This window comes from Myodes glareolus, chromosome 11, assembly GCF_982192425.1.
Source record: "Myodes glareolus chromosome 11, mMyoGla1.1, whole genome shotgun sequence".
Lineage (NCBI taxonomy): Eukaryota > Metazoa > Chordata > Mammalia > Rodentia > Cricetidae > Myodes > Myodes glareolus.
The window spans coordinates 21,820,749-21,841,180 of NC_142036.1; positions in this window are offsets into that span (position 1 = coordinate 21,820,749).

Below are 20,432 nucleotides of genomic sequence, written 5' to 3' on the forward strand. Positions count from 1 at the left end.
GGCACTCAGCACTCCCACAGGTGGCATGTGTCTCACACTGCCTGCTCTGTCTGGTTCTCTGGGGCTGGGGTCCAGATACCCAAACAGGGATCTCCTACCCAGCCCTGCTGGAACATCATGGGATACAGATTTGGCCTTTGTTCATGGGACTGGGCACTCTCTGGACCATTCTGTCTCTGAGTATGTGATGAGTGACCCCACTGTCCTTTCATAACAACGAATGGAGCCTGATGAGGAAACTGAGAGAGGCTCCCTAACCTCTTCAGATCTTGCACATGTGAATCGCCCAGCTGCAGCCTGAGCCCCAGTTGACTCCTCAGTCTCCAAATTCAAGTGCAGGCAAGAAAACCTGGTAACAGTGGCTGGGAGACATTCCCTGGGCAGTGTGCTCACTCCACAAGCATATGGACTAAAGTTCGATACCCAGAAGACATGTGAAAAAGACGGGCGTTGTGCTGGCGTCTGTTTTAATCCCTGTAGTGGGGAGGAGGAGAGAGGCCGGTTCCTGGGGCTCCACAGGATCAGCCAGCCTAACCTACCTGACAAGTTCCAGGGCAGTGAGAAAACTTGTCTCAAAAAAAAAAAGTGCCTAGAAAATAACACTTCAGGTTGGCCCTCGGCCTACATGTGTGCACACACACAAACACTTCAGGGTGGCCTCCGACCTACATGTGTGCACACACACAAACACTTCAGGTTGGCCTCCGGCCTACATGTGTGCACACACACAAACACTTCAGGGTGGCCTCCGGCCTACATGTGTGCACACACACAAACACTTCAGGGTGGCTTCCGGCCTACATGTGTGCACACACACAAACCTTGGGAGTATCAGAATGTGTGTAGTTCGCTAGTGTTTGAGTTTCATGCATAAGACAAAAATCTAAACACCCTGGGAAGGGCACTGCTTGGAGTAGTTAGGAATTTGATGTGGTGTGTGTGTGTGTGTGTGTGTGTGTGTGTGTGTGTGTGTGTATCTGAGTCTGTGTACCTATATGCATAATGTGTGTTATATATAACTGGTTTCTTATGCAACACGTATGATATATGTTTATCTTGTTACACATGCTATTGTACACGGTGGGTTTCTCCTGTTTGTGTCAATCTTAGTGATGGGATGCTGTGTTGAGATGCAAACTCTGGATCTTGTCTGGGGAGTGCTGTTCCCCAAGCCACTGAGCTGTCCAGCCAGCTCTCCCTTTTCTGTTCTTCTCTTCCTTCCTTTCTTGGAGATTGATCCCAAGACCTCACGCACACTAGGCAAGTATCCTGTCACCCCCTTAAGCTACACTCCAGGACCCTTTGCTGTGTTTTCTCTATGATGCTAACCCTCTCCTGCCATCATGCTAATTTGAGCAGGGCACCCTGACAGGTGACAACGAGGCCAAGTTCACCTGTTTTCCCTTCTCGGCCTGGCACATTTTACCTCCTCTGCACTGGCTTCCACCTTGGAAGGAAAGGTATTCGGGAGTGTGGATTCCCCTTCTCTCCCCGCAGCTGTGCTTAGCATAAGTGTGTAGCCAGTGTAGGGGAGGCACCTGAGCGGGAGGCATGTAATGGGGTCTCTGGCTATTGATGTTACAGGAGGAATGCCTTCCTTCCAAGTCTAAAAGTGCACCCTGGAGTAGATGGGAAGCATGGGTCAGGGTGAAGCACCCCAACCTGACTCACTTTCAGCCCCCTGAGTCAGGTACCCCCCACTTCTAGTTGAGACCTAGAAGGATCCTCCAGGAAGACAAGTTATACCTTATGAGCTGATGAGTGACATCAAGGAGAAGGGATGAAAATCGGCTCTTTGCTAGGACGTGGAAGGTGTACCTAAGTTCCAACATCTCTCCCTTCTATATGGAAAGACTGAGATGTGTATAAAAACCCATTCTTGCTCCTGTGTTGCACCTCATGATTAGGGATGCCTCAGCACTGACTGAGTAGACACACTGGGACCCTTGCCACAGCCCTGAGGAAATACATTGAGCCCATTGCCCAGTCCCTTTGCCTCAGCTCTGAGGAGATATACTGGGCCCAGGCTCCTTGTCTTAGCACTGAGTAGATTTACTGGGCCCCTTGCCACAGCTCTGAGGAGACACACCAGGCTCCTTGCCTATACTTATAGAATGGTTGTAAATGAATAAACTTCAAACAAGTGAGGTCCCAGAACTTCCCAGTGCAGGGGGAACTGGGAAAGATGCAGCTGGAAGGCCTTTCTGTCCTCTGTCCACCCCTTCTGTTCTGGAAGGAGGATGCACGCTTGTCCCTCTGAGGATGGTGCAGCCATCGGTGGCTTGTTGGAAGGCTACCTCAACACCAGCCGCTGCACTTCCTAACTCTGTCTGGCTTGCGCTGTTGCCAGGAGGCAGGGAGAGGCAGTTACTCACTTCCTGAGGCCAGTGCACTGGCTGGGGCCTTTCCAAGCTGGGAAGTACTTCGTGGGGGTATACAGAGCTGGTTCCCGGCATCCTCCGGCTCGCTCCTAAGCCTGACAGTGCTTGGGAATTCCGGGAAGCTGATCTACCTGCATTCTAATGCCCTCTTTTCTCTCACACTCTGGCTCTCCACCCAGCTGCCTGAGCAACTTAGTGAGAGGCCACCTCAGCCCCTCTCCCTCCCCCATTCTCTTTATCTGATACTAAGACTCAGGAAGAGGAAACCCTCAAGTTGGTGGAGCACAGCTTAGATGAGATCTTCTGGGGACTTCTTAAAGGACTTGAGGGGCCTAGAACAGAAAAGACAGGGGTAATTGGTTGGTGTGTTTGAGGATGTGAAGGGGTGGGTGCCTGAAGGGGTTTCTGCCAGTTTTCCCTCCCTGTTCCAAATTCAGACTTTATCTTCTTGACCACCAGTGAGCGGTGTCATAATGGTTGATGACACAGCAGGCGGGAGTCCCTTATGATTATCCACATCTGCCTGTCCCACCTACTGCCCAGATGGCTCCTTCAATGCCCAGGTCCTCTTGCTGTCTGCATCCACTGTTCCCTCCCCTGCACTCCCTTCCCAACACTTTCTGATCCTACACAATGACCGCTACTATCTCTGGGCTGTGCCTCTGTCTACGTCCACTCAGGTACCAGGACTTCTCATGAGTCAGGGTCCTCCTGCCCTCTGGCCACTTGTCATTGGTGATTTAATATACAGAACCCCAGGACCCTGTCCTTTCAGAGTGTGACAGTCGGCTCTGCAGGCTGTGAGATTAGATAAGAGAGCTGATCGAAGGCCACCAGCAAAGCAGCAGCCTGGCAGCTGGGGGTAGACAACACCAAAGCAGGCCTTGACCTCAGCCCATGGGGGGCTTGGAACCACAAGTCCCCATGGGAGCAGTGAGACCAGGAACACATCCATCAGGGGCTGCTGGGCAGCCACCAAACCCACTGCATCACGTCTCAGTTTTGGCAAGACTGCAAAGCGCTCCACTGAGGAAAAAGAAACTCACAAGACACTCAGCTGGCTTGCTGTTGGGTTCAATGGAATTCACAATGTTGGCAAAGGCCTCGTTCCCCAACATTCCACCAGCCCCGAGGCAGACGGCGCTCACTAGCTAGTCACCCCACTCTTCTGTCTCTACAGAGTCACCTGTTCTGCACATCCCATAGGTATGACACAATGCGAACATGGGAACCAACATGCCTAGCCTAAGCTACTCGACAAGCAGGGTTTGAAGTCCATCCTCGTCTTAGTATTGGAACTATTGGGTTCCAACCTTTTCATGACTGAATAATGTTCCATGGTGTGGTCGCTCCCCCCTGCAGCTGCTCGCTCTGACTGTGGTGGCCGTCTGCCTGGCAGGCGCTGCTCACCCCAGCTCCAGTTCTCTGGCATTACGCTCAGACAGCTCCCGAGTTCTAGGTCAGCCTAGGCTTAACTTTGGGAGGAGCCGTCAACCTGTTCTCCACAGAGCAGCAGCATTTTGGTCCAACCAGCATGACGCTTCTCTTATCTGTCATTCACGGGTAGGGAAATGGCCTGCTGGTTCTGGACCAAGGGGATGCTGGGGTTTCTCTCAGTCTTTCTTCTCCTTCAATATCCTTAGGTAAGAACACCTTCGTGGCTGTCTGAGGTCTGCTCCCACAATAGATGCAACCACCTTACAGCTGACCAGAAAGGGTGTGTAATCTGCCTGAGGCTGCCCAGCTCACTTGTGGCTGAGGTGAAGCGGGACCTTAGCCCTGCTGTTCTAGTGCTCTGCCTGCCCCCGAGAGTGCGTCTCTGCCCTCACTTGTACTTTCCCGGGCATGCTGGGATTGATTTCCTGGAGCTGCCTGTCTTCCACTCTTCCTCTCACTGCCCGGAAGATCCTGATTTAACCCCCACCTCCCACCCCGCTCAAGGCCTGGGCCTCCCTGGGAGAGAAGTGCTCTAGATACATAACATTCCTCTGTCAGAGAGGTGAGGTCAGAGGGCCCACAGGCTGGGGGTGGGGGCTCGGTCAGCCAGGTGCCCTTCACAGCTGAGCAGTTCCCTCCCCTTCACCTTCAGCTGCTTTCTGAGTGTGTTTGTAGCAGTCCCTGGGTGAGCAGCTCACACAGGGCATCCAGAGGCAGCCACAGGACAGCTCCCCCCAGCCCCCAGCCCTGGACAGTGAACCCTCATTGTCCAGTTCTAAATGGGGAGCAATTTGGTCCAGTCATGTCCTGCCAGGTTGCAGGTATTGCCACCAGGGGAACTGCTCCCAGGTGGGAACTGAAGTTCACAGTGGCCAACAACGTGAGCTCATGTTTCCACAGCTACCAATAACCAGGATTCAATTACTCTTGTCTGGGGTCTTCTAGCGGACCTAGCTTGTTTCCCATGGCCCCTCCTGCCTCTCACTCTCTTCCACATAGCTGCTGAAGTGATTTTTCCTTTTATCCTTTCTTCCTTCCTTCTTTCCTTCCTTCCTTCCTTCCTTCCTTCCTTCCTTCCTTCCTTCCTTTCTTCCTTTCTTTTTCTAAGACAGGGTCTTCTCATGTAACCTAGGCTGGTCTTGAATCCAATGTGTGGTCAAGAAAAGCCTTGACCTTGTAATCCTCCTGCCTCCTGCTCCTGAGTGGTGGGCTAATAGGTGTACACCACGATAGTCGGTTCATGCAGGGCTGGGAATCCAAACCAGCGCCCATGCATACTACTAGGCGGGCTCTTTACCGACTGAACAACATTCTCAGTCTCGGGAGGGACGGTTTTAATATTCTTTTTTTTTTTCCTAACAAACACATATGGCAATTAGGATTTGCAGTGTCCAGGTCTACGGGTTTTGATAGATGTGGAGTTCTGGATCTGCCAGGCTTGCACCAAATACAACACTTAGTCACTCTAGGTTGGGGCTTTTATGTTCCCTGTGTAGTGAACTCCTCCTGGCCTGGTGGCAAACACTGTTCTACTTCCTGTCCAGAGGGGTTTTCAAGATGGCCAACCATCTTCCTGTGGTTTCACGGTGCTGAGCATATGACCCGAGCCTCCTGTGCTGGCACGCTGTGGGGTCTGAACCCTGGTGTCCCCTGCCTCAGTCTCTAGGCCTTGTGCCGCCTGACTGCCCACAGCACATGGGCACTTGCTGACTCGGTTGAGAGCAGTTCCTTCTGGTCTCGACTGCCAAGACCAATTTCTCTTCTCTTTAGCTGCAGCCTCCAGAGCCTGGACGCCATCCTGGCTTGGAGATGTTGCCCCTTCGGCATGTCCAACATAGACGCCCACCATGTGGATTGGTGCGCTGGACCTGGTGCCTGCTTGTTCACTCGTTTGCCATGAACTTGCACCTCTGTGGGATGAGGACAGGGTGCACTTATGACCTGCCCGTCCATAGGTCACTCAGGTGCTTACTCACCTGTCACTCAGATGGCTGCAGACAGTGGTGAACCCAGTTTTGCCTGACACTGTGCAAGCGTTCTTTCTTTAGACCTTCCAAGTTTCCCCAAACTCCCACCCACCTATCCCTCAGTTCATCCATCAGACAGACAGACAGATGCACACACGCATGCGCACGCGCGCGCGCGCGCACGCGCACACACACACACACACACACACACACACACACACACACGGCTACCTCAGCTCCTGCTGTCATATGTCCTCACAGGGTGTCCTGTGGTGGTTCACGTCTCTCTGCAGGCGAGCTCCACTCGCCCTCCAGACTTTCAAAGGGGGATAGGAATTCCCTTTCCTGTGTGTCTTCCTTCTGGAAGCCTCAAGACGGAGTCACACTAGGGTTGCTGGTTCCAGGGTACAGAAGGGATGGAACCACCCAAGGTGAGTGGGTGCTAAGACAACCAAGAAGCCCCAACCTCCAGAGCCAGAGCCTCTAGAAAGTTTGCTTGGGGGGAGATAATCAATAAAGGGGTGGGGAAGGCATGGAGCCTCACACTACAGCCACGTGTGGCATAGCAGGTGGTCTGGGAGAGCCTCTGAGAGAGGATGGGGTGTGGGAGGGCACCTCAGAGATGGAAGTCTTGGTGAACAAGAGGAGAGACCACTGAAGGTCACCCATCCTGTCCTACTGGCTGGGTCAGGGAAGTAGTGGTGCTGGGAGAATGGGGGAGGGGAGCTCTGGGGCCCCACATTAGGGTAACACTGAGCAAGCACGTCCTGTTGGTCCTGCCTCAAAAATAGACACTACCTTCCTAAAGGTCCGGTCAAAAACCTAGAGGGCTGAGGTGGGAACGGACCCAAGGTTCTTTGATGCCAGAAATAGCCAGGGCCCCCCAAGTAGCCTAGACGGGTGGGTGGTAACAGCCACTTCCGGGCTCCAGGCTAGGCACTCTTCCCAGACCTGAAATGACTCAGAAAAAGAGAAGGTGACCTCCTCCTTCCCCGGGAGGTACCCTTTTCATTCTGGGGTTTATTGAGGGACATTCTGAGCAGTAGAATGGAAGAGTGAATGACGTCATGTGGAGCCTGGTGAAGGGGAAGTGTTCTGAGTGAGTCACCAGTGGGTCTCTTCCACTAGGTGCTTACAGAGTGCTGGGAGGCAGCACTGTGTCTCTGGGGTTTCCGCATTGGTCCAGCGCTCACGGCCAAGGGTGAAGTTGAGTGACTAGAGGGGCTTCCTAGAAGCTTGGACTGGAGCCCATGTTGCCAGGAACATTAGTCTAGAACCTCTTTAGATCTGCTCCCGTGCAAATGTGCCTGTTTCCTCGTGTGCTGAGGAGCCCAAGTGTGGCACTGGGTGCCATGCTGTCCCTAAAGCATGAAGTCAGGGTCCACTGGATGCCACCATCTGAGGAGGGCTCCTGAGGCATCCATCTCCCTTAACGGCTCTGGCTCCCTCCCAACTGGGAAATCCTAGTCATCTGTGTGTACCCAAGTGTGATAGAAGCTGGGAGAACATTACCATCCTTCAAGACTTGTTGGGTGAAAATCTGAGTTCAGAAAACATATGCAGAGAAGTGAAGGAAACCAACAAGAAAGGGGTCTGGCTGCCTTGTAGACACCCCAAGCTCAGTTCATTCATGGCCACAGCTCCTGCATCTGGCATAGGAACTTTATGCTTCTTAAAATTATTAGTGTGTGTGTGTGTGTGTGTGTGTGTGTGTGTGTGTGTGTGCATATAGTAGAAGCCATAGGGAAATCTTGGGTGTCGTTCCTCATGGTCCCTGGCTGTTGGTGCTGTTTGGGAGACCTTTGGGAGTGGGGTGGATTTTTGAAGGTTAGACACTTTTGAAGGTGTGTGTGTGTGTGTGCATATCTGTATATGCACGTGTTTATAAGTATATGTGTAAGTGTGTATGTATGAGTGTGTATATGTCAGTGTGTGTTTGTGTGTGTACATGAATATGTGTGTATGTGAGTATGTGTTTAAGGGTGTGAGTGTGTATATGTGAGTGTATGTATGAGTGTGTGTGTCTGTGATGTCTGTTTAAATAATTTTTCCTCTTTTTAATTGGGCTGCTTGTTTCCATATGGATGAGTTCAGAAAGTTTTTTACCGAGAGCTGCATGTCCTTTATCAGATAAATCTGTATTCGCAAAGATTCCCCTCTGAACTTGATTATGACATTAATTTTTTTTATTACATCGTATTTATTTAAGGGGGTGCAAGCATGCAGTGACTTCACGTGGAGATCAGAGAACTTGTGGAAGTTGGTTCTCTTCTCCCACATGGGTTCTGGGACTTGAACTCAGGTTGTAAGGCTTGGCAGCAGGTGCCTTACTCTGTTGAGCCATCTTGCTGGTCCAGATCATGACATTTTTAATGAGTAAGAATTCTGTTTATTGTTCATGTTCATAAATGCCCCCATTTTTTTCTGTAGTGGGTGCAGCATTTTATTCTTGTAAGCATTTTATTTTTTATTTTTTAATTGATTTTTACTGAGCTCCACATTTTCTCTGCTCCCCTCCCTGCCTCTCCCCTCCCCCCTTCAACCCTCACCCAAGGTCCTCATGCTCCCAGTTTACTCAGGAGATCTTGTCTTTTTCTACTTCCCATGTAGATTAGATCTATGTAACTCTCTCTTAGGATCCTCACTGCTGTCTAAGTTCTCTGGGATTGTGGTTTTTAGGCTGGTTTTCTTTGCTTTATGTTTAAAATCCACCTATGAGTGAGTTCATGTGATAATTGTCTTTCTGTGTCTGGGTTACCTCACTCAAAATAATGTTTGTTTTCTAGCTCCATTCATTTTTCTGTAAAATTCAAGATATTATTTTTTCTGCTGTGTAGTACTCCATTGTGTAAATGTACCACATTTTCCTTATCCATTCTTCCGTCAAGGGGCATTTAGGTTGTCTCCAGGTTCTGGCTATGACAAACAAAGCTGCTATGAACATAGCTGAGCACATGTCCTTGTGGCACGATTGAGCATTCTTTGAATATACACTCAAAAGTAGTATTGGGTCTTGAGGAAGGTTGTTTCCTAATTTTCTGAGAAATCACCACACTGACATTCAAAGGGTCTGTACCAACTTGCATTCCCACCAGCAATGCAGAAGTGTTTCCTTGTCCCCACAGCCTCTCCAGCATAAGTTGCCATCAGTGTTTTTGATCTTGACCATTCTTAAGGTGTAAGATGGAATCTCAGAGTTTTTTTGATTTGTAAGCATTTTCTTAATTAAGGTTTGATAGGGAAGAGCAAAGTTCATTGTGGGTGGTCCCATCATTGGACTGGTGGCCCTGGGTTCTATAACAAAGCAAGCCATTAAGAGCAAGCCAGTAAGCAGCGCCCCTCCATGGTCTCTGCATCAGCTCCTGCCTCCAGGTTTCTGCCCTGTTTGAGTTCGTGTCCTGACTTCCTTTGATGATGAACAGCAATACAGAAGCATAAGCCAAGTAAACCCTTTCCTTCCCAACTTGCTTTTGGGTCATAGTCTTCTATCACAGTCTTAGAAGCCCTTTTGGTGCCAGCTGGTACCAAGATAGTGGGATATTGCTATGACAGACCTAACCATGCTGTTTTCAGGAGGACTGTGGAAGGACTTTGGAACTTTGGGTTAGAAAAAGAGAGCTCAGTGGGCTGTTCTGTGGGAGTTTGGAAGACAGGAATGTTGAGAGCAGTGCAGACAATGGAGGCATGGCTTGTGACGTCAGAGGGAAGCAAAGACTCTACCAGGCCTTTTGTGTGAAGAATCTGTAGTGTCCGGTTAGCTGGGTTTGAAGTATCAGCTTCAATCCTGTGATTAACAGGATACAGAGCCACTAAAGTGAAGCCTTTGTTTTGCTGGGACAGTTGATGCCGGTCAGCTGGAGCAGAGAAAATGGCGGGGATGGAGAAGAGACCAGCATTACTGAGGTGGAATCTTCTGGGAAGGGTGATATAGATATGAATAATTTGCATTGGTATGGATTTTAAGGTCAATTTAGTTATATGTATATGTATTTCTGATCTTGATTAAGGTGTTGTGATTGTGTAGTTCATTTTAAAAATGTAATGTATGATTAGGAAATATAGGTTGTTAATGTAGAATCATCGATAATAGTCAAGCTTGTAGTCATGTTAGTTAGATTTTCTAGATATATAGAGATATATTTCAGTCAGCTAGGCATTCTTCATATCTTTCAAAGATTACAGAATATGGCATTTAATGTTTTAATAACTTAGGATTTTTCATGACAATGAGACACGTCTGCTCCTGGCAGCACCAGCTACTTCAAGAGGAAGATGGGCATCGAAAAGGCTCCTTATGGAGTTGGTTAGGCATTTTTGGCAAGAAACTGCTCTTGCCTGGACTGATGCATAAACTGGACACAAAGAACCCGCAGAGAGAGGACTGCTGAATTTGTCTCATCACAACAGAAGGGTCTCTTGAGAGTCAGCACACAGAATCTATGTTTCAGAGGTGGCCGAGGTTGTACCTTGTGCTGGCAGCTGAACTTGGTAACATGTAAGAGTCACCCAGGTGGTACTGGCTTTGAAGACTTAAAGGGGCCATAGAGAGCAGCTGAGGCTTGGCACTGTGAGAGGTCAGGAGGGGCCATTTGGTAAATGGCATCAATGGCATCTAAAGGTCCAGGACCAAAGGGGTCATGCAGAAAAGGTGAGACTTGGCACCAGGAAGAGAGCCTAGGAGAGGCTGTTGGTGAAAGTACAGTCCAGATGCAGCAGAAGAACTCAGCATTTTGGAGATGCCAGCACCAGGGGAAGACAACCCAAAACAGAGGGGTGGAGGCTGCTAAGCCTAGATGCCAAGCTGTGTGTGCTGTAGAGAGCAGAGTCAGAGAAGCCACCCAAGCCCTTCAGAGGAACCCAGAAGATTGTGAGCTGGTCCGACACTGGATATTTCATCATTCACACGTTTGAGGTTTGGTTTTGCTTCGCTTTGATTGTAGCTGTGCCCTGGTTCTTTCCTCTTGAAGTAGGAAATTAATTTAATTTTGATTTTTTTCTGAGCCCACAGTTGAGAGATTTTGAAACTTAAAAAAAAAAGAGACATTTAAATTTCTTTTCTTTTCTTTTCTCTTCTTTTCCGGTTTGTCATGACAGAGTTTCTCTGTGTAACAGTCCTAGCTGTCCTGGAACTTGCTCTGTAGACCAGGTTGCCCTTGATCTCATGGAGATTCACCTTCCTCAGCCTCCCTGAGTGCTAGGGTTAAAGGCATTCACCACCACTACAGAGCAGAGATTTTGAATTTTTTAAGAGACTGGATATTTTAAAAGGACTGAACTTTTATTGGGGGGGGGCAGAGTTAAGACAGGGTTTCTCTGTGTAGCCCTGACTGTCGTGGAACTCACTCTGTAGACCAGACTGGCCCCTGAACTCAGAGATCTGCTTGCCTCTGCCTTATGAGTGCTGGGATTAAAGGTGTGTGCCACCAACACCTGATAAGAACTGAACTTTTAATGTGTTTGAATTTATAAAAGCTGTGGGACTTTTAAAGTTCTTTTTTTATGTTTTTAACATGAGATCTTGGGGATGAGTGAGAAAGGAGAGGTCGTGGCTTAATGGGGATGTGTTCGTGCGTCAAACTGACAAGGGCCAATTGTGCTGGACCCTGTTTTGTCAACTTGACAGAAACTAAAGTCATCTGAGAGGAGGGGCCCTCAATTGGGAAAACGCCTTCCTAGGACCTGGGCTGTAGACAAGCCTGTAGGGCGTGTTCTTATTAGTGATTGATGGGGGAGTGTCCAGCCCATTGTGGGTGTGGCCATCCCTGGGCTGACATCCTAGCAAGCCGCGAGGAACATGCCAGTAAGCAGCACTCCTCCATGACCTCTGCATCAGCTCCTGCCTCCATGTTCCTGTCCTGTTTGAGCTCCTGTCCTGACTTCCCTCCGTGGGAATAGTGGAAGTGTAAGTGGAAATAAATGCTTTTCTTCCTAAGTTGCCTTGGTCGTGGTATTTAATCCCAGCGATAGAAACCCTAAGACACTTACTTACACGAATTTTATTTCTTCATTATTTTGAGGAATCAGTTCTCTCCTTTTATGGACTCTCGAGGGTTGAACTCAGGGCCTCAAGCTTTCAAAACAAGTTTCTGAGCCATGTCACTGCCCCTTTAGCAACATTCAGAAGGAGTTTGGGGAGCAGGAGGAGACTCGGATGTGGCAGGTCTGCCGATTTCAGTCCATTGGCGTTTCTGCTCTGATGGCCACTGGCTCGGTGCTTTGCATACAACCTGCTCAGCTGCTCCCAGGGCCTCTGCCTCCACCCTTGCTGGGGCAAGAACTCCTATCTTGTCTTGTTTAGGGCTTCTATTTCTGTGAAGAGACACCATGACCACGGCAACTCTCATAAAAGAAAACATTTAATTGGGACCGGCTAACAGTTTCAGAGGGTTAGTCCATCATGGTGAGAAGCATGGCAGCATGTTTACCGGCAGACATGGTGCTGGAGAAGGAGGTGAGAGTTCTGTATCTGAATCCACAGGCAACAGAAGGAGCCTGCGTTCCACACTGGGTGTACCCTGAGCATAGAAGACCTCAAAGCCCACCCCCACAGTGACACACTACCTACTCCCAAAAGGCCACACCTACTCCAACAAAGCTGCACTTCCCAATAGTGCTGCTCCCTATAGGCAAAGCATTCACACACAAGTCTATGGGGACCATTCCTTTTCAAACCAGCACATTTCTCTACCTGCCTGTGTCCCTCATTGCCCTTTCTCTATTCCTTACTAGACTAAGCACTATGATCTATCATTTTGACATCTTTTAGGCTCTGCTAAGGAGAGGGGCACAGCTCAGTGCCCTCATGCCGCTGTCCCCTGAACAGCCAGCCCCAGCTGGGCTTCCGCTGACTTCCAGGGGTTCCCATCTAAGCGTTCTCTTTTCTCCCAGACTTTCTGGCTTTCTCCTTCCCCATAACACAAGCAAACATCACCCATGGCTATACACCTGCTTCTCAGGATGTGACCTCATGGTCCCCAGATAGCAGTCCAGGAACCTATTCAGAAATGTAACCCGGCATTGGCATGTAGCACTTGAAATCCTGCTGAAATCCTGTCTTAGTTTTGAGCTGAAGGCTCCTGGCTATAGTTTACCCTTCCTATCTCACCCTGCTGCCTCACCTCTCCACTCTGGCTTTCTTTTAGTTCCAGAAAAATACACAGACCCAGGCATTTGCTTCAGGCATGATATTTATGCTGTCTAGAGATGGTGCATGATAGACCAGTTGCCCAAGAGCCACTGGGGGCCTAGGAACACCAGTTTAATGTTCAGATCACATGATGTGTATGAGTACTGAGGTTGATGGAACTAAGTACCAGGAACACAGGAGTTTGAGCTGACAGAGTCTGTTGCATCATCCTGGAAGCCAGATGTGTGAAACCACTGTGTGGCAAGGTCCCAGGTCCCAGAAGTTGCTGTACTGGCTCTGGTCCAGGCCTCTTGACGTCTGGTGCCTTCTTGGATGTTCTCTGTGTGCCGGTTTGGGTCCCAATCTCCTCTCATTGTAAGGACACAGTCAGAGTGACTCTTCATTTTTTCTTGATTTTTCCACAAAAGCCTTCGCCCAAATGTTGTAATTCCCACACTTGGGGCATTAGTACCTTAACACCTTTTGGAAGGCACTGTGAGTCTGTAAGAGGAAGATACTGGGCTCCCAGGAGCATGTGTGGAGGGGAGCAGATGCTGGAGAGTGCACTTGAGAGAGCATCCAATTATTAATCCACATGAGACAGCATTAGGGTATTATTTTAAAGAATTTTAAAATTTATTCTTGGAAATTCCATGCATGTATACAACCTATCTTGATTGTATTGAACTGAAATCACCCCTCCTTATCGTCTGCTTTCTTTTCTTTCTTTTTAAAACTGTCTGAGTCCAAATAGTGCTGCCTTGCATGTACCAGCATGTGGGGGTAATCCTCAGAGCGTGGTCAACATACCAACAGCTACATCCCTGAGGAAGAGTGACTTACCCTTCCTCACACCCTCTCCCCTCTACTCCCACTCTCCCCTCTGCTCCTCACCCTCTCCCCTCTGCACCCCAGCCTCTCCCCCATACCCCAGCTTCTCCCCTCTGCACCCCAGCCTCTCCCCTCTGCACCCAAGCCTCTCTCATCTGCACCCCAGCCTCTTCCCTCTGTACCCCTCCCTCTCCCCTCTGCACCCCAGCCTCTCCCCTCTGCTCCCGTCCTCTTCTCTCAAGCTGGTCACTCTCCTGTGGTAGTCCCCTAGCATACTTGCTTACCACAATGCTCTCCGTTCTAGAGTTTAAATTCCCAGGCATCGGATCCCGGCTGGTTTTTGCTCTGATGGCATCTAAAGCCTATGCCTAGTACATAGCAGATTCTGGGGCAGTGGCCCATGCATGCTAGATAATGGCTAGGGGTGGGGCTTGAGGCCTGGGTCACTTTGCCTGAGGGGCTCTCTTGAGAGATGGCAAGAGGTCCCTTCCCCTCTCCGAAATAAAACCCTCAATATGACATATGGAGTCTCAGAGAGGTCAAGGGACTTGGCTTCCTTAAGTCTCTCACAGATACAGTGAATGCTATGGAGGTTGGAGAAATGTCGCCCCAGCTAGGCCTGAGGCTGCCAGTCCAGGGTGCCACCCATTTGATGTCCGCACAGAAGCTGTCCTGACTGCTCTCTGGAGTCCATCTATCTCAGAAACCTCCCATAGTCACTCCTGCACAGTGGAGACAGTGCCCTGAGCTCTGAGGGCAACATGCAGTGGGCAGGACCTCCTGGCCCAAATTCTGCCTGGGCTACGAGTCCCCAGAAGCTCCTCCTCCTCTGGAAACGACTCCAAGAGGGCCTGGTGCAGGTTGTACCAGGGCCGAGGCGTTAACAGAGCAATGCTTCCACGATGCTCTAAGTACTGCTATCCTGCTTGGGTCCCTGTAACATGTCTCCTAACTGTGCCAGTGGAAACTTCTGGAATGGACTTCCTGCGTCCACAGCAGCCTGAGTCAGTGCCGCAGAGCCCACAGATGGAGCAGCTAGGCCACGCAGAGGGCAGATCTTCCCAGCTGCCGACCCTGCTGCCTCCCCTCCCCACCCTCAAGGTCACTCTGCGGTCTCACCACAGTCGTCCCCCTCACGATGCTCACTTAATTCATTTTGCTTTTTCTCCAGGGCAACAGCAGACCAGTTCAAGGCCTTTTGCTTTCTGTGGTTCGAGGGTGGGAGGGCTCATGCAGATCCCTGGGGGCTTGGGCACCTGCTCTAGACGGCTTCCATGTGGACTGAAAGCCACAGGCCGTGGCATGGTACATGCTGGAGCAAACCACCGAGTCAGCTGGCAAGTTTTTGCCACCCCTCCTCAGCCAAGGACAACACACCATTATTAGCTAGCCTTCAGCATTTTCTGTTCTGTAGAACCCAGCGCCTGACTTCAGGTAACTGTTATCTCATTGAACACCCAGAACACCGCTGTAAAATAGACACTGTGAGTCCTGCTTTCTCTGTGGGGAAACTGAGGCTCAGAAAGTGCAGAAAGTCACCTCAAGTCACAAAACAGAAACAGCGAGGTTCTCCTCCTTGGGTCCTGCCTGTATTCGAGTGCCCACCGGGGCTCCTATTTCTCCTCCTCCTGCTCAGCAGGATCAGAACCTGATTTCTGAGCTCTGAGCAGAGGCCATGGCAAGACCTCAGCCTGGTGACAGGCTCAGGGGGCCCTTTGAGAGTGAGGTTTCTAAATCTGCAGAGTGGGGTGGGGGGTTATTTCTTGGGCAGTAGCCAGGCCTTCTGGGATGCCCCGAGTTTCTGGAAGGAGGTTGTCAGCATGTGCATAGCAGGCCAAGACGGATCAGGCACAGCTCAGCTGTCACCCAGAGTGAGGGTGGCAGGGGCATGACTTAGCGCTCTCTCTCTCTCTCTCTCTCTCTCTCTCTCTCTCTCTCTGTGTGTGTGTGTGTGTATGTGAGGTATATGCAGGTGCACAATAGAGAGGCCAAAAGAGGACATTAGATTCCCCTAGAACTGGAGTTAACAGGTGGTTGTGAGTCACTCAGTGTGGGTGCTGGGGGTCGAACCTGGGTCCTCTGCAAGAGCAGCAAGTGCTCCTGACCACTGAGCCATTTTTTTCAGCCCCACAGGTTCATATTTTGCTCCCGCAGTACCTGAGCAAACCAGTTTAAGGAAAGAATAGACTTACTTTGTTTATGGTTTCACCTTGGTAGGGAGGGCAGAGCAGAGCTGCTCCCACCATCCTAGACAGGAAGCAGAGTGGGCCAAGGCACGACATAGCCTTCCGGTGACCTACTTCCTCCAACTAGTCCTGGTCTCCCACAGTTCCACCCACTTTTGACAGCACAATGGATTTTGTAACCTTCAATGGATCAGATCATTGAGTAACTCAGAGCCCTAACGAGCTCTGGAAACACCTTCAGCACTCACAGATGCACCTGGAGGGGTGTTTCACTAGCATCCCAAGTGTCTCTACATCGAGGCGACAATCCAAATTAACCGTCACAAAGTGGGTCAGAAACCCAGAATATATGACTCTGAGACACAGAAACTCCTGAACAAGAATTTCTGGGGTCTGTCTGTCTCCTCTGAGGGGTGCTCAGGACACCCCGCTGAGGCGAGCAACGGCACCACGTGACCACCAACTGCTCTCCACTCCTCAGTTGAAAGAGCCCTTGCAGAAGGGACACTGACAGAATCACCAGCATGAGAGAGGTTTGCTAAGCTGTGCTCCTTCCAGAGCAGAGATGTAGGATTTGCACAGGGCCCCTACTTAGCGGGGAGCCTGTGGAAAAGGGAAGGGCACGGAGAGGAGCCAGGAAGGAGGAGGCTGTGCAAGAGACCTTATGAATTAGCTGGGGTGCTCAGAGCTGCATAGCAATGGGATCTAGTGGGGGAGGGAGTGAAATCATCTCGGAAACATGTGTCAGGGGACTTACAGGAAGGCATTCTCTGCACTTCCATTTCCACAAAGCCTCCGGCCCCACAGTGATCCTTTGCTGCACTATGAGTACCCCTCAGGGACCATGAGCTACAGTCACTGTGACACCCAGGCAGGAGGTGACAGGTAGGCACAGCACAGGTGACAGCATGGCTCAGCGCCTGAGCAAGCCTGCCGTGTTACCATGGCTGCTATGAGCAGGTGGAGGTGAGGACCAGGGCTAAGTCCCTTTCAGGTTCCTGTCACCATTCCGTCTTCTTGTTTCCTGGCCTCCCTTCTGTCCAGGAAAATTTTCAGCCTTGGCTTCTGCTGGAGCTGTTGGCTTTTCTGAGACTCTAGTCCAAATTCCCCAGCACATTTTCCAAAAAGGAGAGGTGGTCCCCTTACCTCTCTGGAGCATCACTAGTCAGTCTGTTAGCCTGTGGGTCAGACATCCTTGGAAGGCTCAAGACGCCTGTTTTGACCTCCAGCAAACTTGATTTTAGGAATTGGGTGGATCATTCCCATCCTACCCATGGTCCTAGAGAGATGAAGGCCTTTGCCTAGGTGGGGGCACTTGGGGAGAAGGACTCATTAGACCTTAGCAGGTTCTTGCTTCGGAGACTAAAATTCCCCCTGGGAGAGAGGCCAGGCGAGGGGACTTATCTGTCTCTGACTCAGGCATGAAGATCCCCACATGCTAGGAGGTGGAAAAACACCAGAGTCGCTAGACCAGATGAATTTCATCCTAGTGACAGAACTCAGACCCCAGGGAGCGGATGGACGCAATGAAAGCTGAGGCTTTGATTCAGTTGTGCTCTCTCTCTCTCTCTCTCTCTCTCTCTCTCTCTCTCTCTCTCTCTCTCTCTTTCTCTCCTTGATACAGAAGGAAATGGATGTGGACAGCACATGGCCAAAGCCAGGGATCCCTGACACCCCTCTGTCCTGCTACCCACCTCACAGGGGAGGAACCAGGGCCAGAGAGGTTACACAGGGAATTAGCGGTGAACTCACTCACCTTTGCCAACAGAAAGCAAACAGGGAGGCTGGGGTGAGACCTGGCAGCTCTGGGAATGAGGTGGGTGGGAAAAAGCGAAATCCGGGAGGGGTAGCAGCGGATATGAAGGTGAAAGGTCAAGGGTGGGGCTGCTGCTATAGGCATCCTGCTTTAATTAATCACTCAGCTGAGCAACGGTGAAGAAATTGGTCTTAGTGTTAGCCATGCAATCAAAGCGTGGGATCCAAGAGGACAAAGGGCTCCCTCTGTACTCAATTAGAGGTACCCGTTGGGATGACAATTGCCACCATCTGCTCAGTCTTTAAGACTGCATCCAACCTGCTGTGTGCCAGAGGCTCCGTGTGAAGTCTGCTCTCCCGGCTCTTCAGCAGGAAGCATACAGTGCGGGGAGGGAGAGACTCGGACTGTGCCCTATCACAAGCGACTGCTTAGCCACTTCTGGAATAAGTGTGGTGAGAGATTGCGAGAGGAAGGGGCTGATAGGGAACTGAGACTAGAGGGAGTGATGCTCATTGCTGCCCGTGGAGCAAGGTCTATGGGAGGCCCGGCAGGATCGAATTCTAGGTGATAGAGCAGCCTATGGGAGGCCCCTGAGGCCTGCTCGTTGAGGCTCATGGGTAGACGAAAGGAGTCACTTGTCTATGAGAACTAGAAGTTTGGAGAAAGATGTGTGGGATTCAAGGAGGTGTTAAGACCAAGTCTGGGGCTTCAAGCAATGAAGAGGTCTCAAAACCCTGGAAAGGAACTTCGACTTTGTCCTAGTGATCTGGCAGCTCTGACAGTCCCAGAGGGTGGTGTGTGTGTGTGTGTGTGTGTGTGTGTGTGTGTGTGTGTGTGTGTGTTAGATAGGGCTCTCTATAGAAAGAGAACCAGTAAGATATGTGTCCCCATATACAAAGGGAGAGTTATTGAAAGAAGTAGGCTCACATGACTATCTGACATCTGGAAAGTGGGCTCCCAGGCTGCAGACCAGGGCATGTGACAGTTCAAGTTGGGAAGTTCCTGCTGCAGCATTTTCTCTTGCCCAGGGATGCCAGCGTATTTTGTCCTACTGGGACCATCGACTGATGGGATAAGGCCCATCCACATTACAGAGGACAATGCGCTCTATTCAAAGTCTGCGGATTTCCAAAACACTCTTACCCAGGCTAACCTCACACACACACATCTGGGGTAAATTTGATCACATATCTGGGCCCCAAAGCCTGGTCAAGTTGACACACCAGCATAGGGTCATCAGTGGAGTGTACCCCATGATCAGAATTGCATTTCCTGGGACCCCACTGACTATGTGGGCACGTGGAAAACTGGAGAATGGGGTGCCCACGGGAGGGGTGGAGCGCACCTGGAGTGAGGATGGGGGATGGAGATGGGCATTCTATTCTGACCGCCTCTTGCTGAAGGACTCTCTGGAGAAGTAGGGGTAGTATGAGGACTCTAGGGTGCCAGGAGCCCTGAGTTTTGTGTGTGTTTGGGTGGGTACATGGAAGGTTGCATGAGGAGTCCAGGTTCCCAGTGACACAGAAAAGCCCCTGGTGGTGGTAGCTGAGCACACTGCCCTCTTGATGCGTGGGCACTGTCCCATGTCCTTAATGATAGATGCTCCGCACTGGGCTTCCTGCCTCTGGAGTGGCTGATGTGCTGGTTAAATGAATCATCACCTCCTGGTTTCTCTCCAGGACGCAGAACCACACCCATCCTGGCAGAGTCCACCGAGCGCCTCCTTTTACTAACGCTGTCCCCAGTGACTTCTCTCTTCTCCCACACCCCACGAACCGTGTTTATTATCCAATTCAACAAATGACTTGTTCATCCTCTGATTGTTCTTTAATTTTTAAAGGCTCACATTGGAGTGCTCTTTATGGGCAATTGATTTCACATATTTTATTTAAAAAGTACAGCTCGCCAAGAGCTGTCAGACTCCCCGGGCTGCAGAAATAAGCAAGTCTGACAGCTCTTAGGAAGCAAAGGTTTGTCTCTTGTTCAAGCTCTGGATTGGGATTCCAGGTCTGTCCCCCCTTTAGTTTTTTATCTTGTTTCACAATTGCCTTGGTCCACCGGATCCTCATGAGGGCCCCAGAGGGTAGGAGGAGAGAAGGGAGGATCCTTTGCCACAGACTTTAGGAAGTAGACAAGCAAGCAGCAGGTATTGCTCTTTCTTACATCTCTTTTGCCAGAATACGGCCATTGGGGGCTTGTTGAGCTGCAAAAGAGGCTGGGAAATAGATTTCCTGGCATCTTCATGACGAGAAGGAAATGGATATTGGAGAACAGCAGTGACCTATGCCTTGGTGAGACCGTGGTTACTTTGGCAATAAGAATGTTGGGCCTGAGCAAGGAGAAATGAATAGTCCAGGATCACAGGGCTAGACAGAGGGCAGATTGGAAGGCTAGCTTAGACAGCAACATGTAACAAAGTGTTCATAGACGGCAACATGTAACAAAGTGTTCACATGAAAATGTAAACCGAGGAAGAACAGTGTTCAGTTCCTTCCCAGTTGCACCGCTCACACATACATAAGCACACATGCGTGGTTCATATACACACACACTTAAAAAAAACTGGAGGAATCATATCAAATATTGCAAATATTGGGAGATTACTTGGAGTAAATATGGTTATTATTTTCTTTCTATTTTCAATATTTTTGTGTGAGCATATGTGTGTGCACCTTTGCATATGTCCATGTGCTTGTGTGTGCATGCACGTGTGTGTGTGTACAGGCACAAGCATGCATGGGGTGCCAG